Here is a 1,075-nt window from a genome sequence, read left to right as displayed (position 1 = left end):
GTGATTCCGGTGATTCCCCCAACTGATCGGCATGTCGCACCACGTGCGCCATCGACCGGCCCTTGCGCCGTGTCCTTGCACAGCCGACGCATGTTTTCGTCAGGTGACGTGGCAGTCTCGGGCGACGTTGTCCCGTGGTACACATGTCGACACCGTTCGAGTCGTTTGCGCTCGAGCCAAAGTGTCCGTCCACGTGGCGAGATGCAAGCGATCTGCATGGGATGTTGGGAGGTGGGGCCATCGACGAGAGGTCCCCGTTGAAAGAATTCTCGTCTGCCATGCCAACGAAATCGCCGCCGTCGAGTCACGGCAGCGTCGACCAACACCTTTCCGTCCTTGGTGGATGGACCGACAAAGCTGGCGCTGTCATTCCCGATTGCCCACGGCGTCCGTGTTCGCGCCCTTCCCCGGTCTCCGTCGCTCTCTCCCTGCCTGTCACGTGGCGGGACATCCGCTGCCTCCAGCAGCCATGCAAACTGGAGCTAGCCCGACTCACTACATCGTAATCGTGCGTGAGCCCAGCAGCCTTTCAGCGGCGACGTGGGTCGGTATATCCAGTGGAGTGGCCGCACGGCCCAATCCGTCGACGACATTGGGCCATGGCACGCGCCGTCGCGGTCGACGTGCACCGTTCATTCTCCACGATGCGGACCAACCACGAGCCATCCTACGGCGCGACCAAAGCCAGCGCCCAGCACGCGCATCTTGGAGAGAGCCGCAGGGAGACGTCCTCGAGGGGGATGACGCCGGGGGTGATGATGGTCGAAGCGAGTATTCTGACGAAGCTGATGAATCCGTGGTGATGTCGTCAGATGAAAAGCCGCAAGACCAACACTAGATGTTACGCAGGTGAAAGTGGGATGGCGCAGAGTATGCCGCCGACCGTATGCGGGTGTGGGACCTGGAGCGGGCTCCATGGAGGATCCGTCCATGGCGCAAACACCGGGGTTGTTGAAGAGACCAATCCTTTTGGTACACGACCCACGTATTTTTGACGATATGCCCCTACATGCGGCAGCGCTCTAGACAGGCACAGCATACAATCTAGTCAGTCGGTAGTCGACCACGTGCTTTG

Source organism: Aphanomyces invadans (assembly GCF_000520115.1).
Source record: "Aphanomyces invadans strain NJM9701 unplaced genomic scaffold supercont1.7, whole genome shotgun sequence".
Lineage (NCBI taxonomy): Eukaryota > Oomycota > Saprolegniomycetes > Saprolegniales > Verrucalvaceae > Aphanomyces > Aphanomyces invadans.
The sequence above is the reverse complement of the archived record's forward strand: the minus strand, read 5'-3'. Positions refer to the sequence as shown.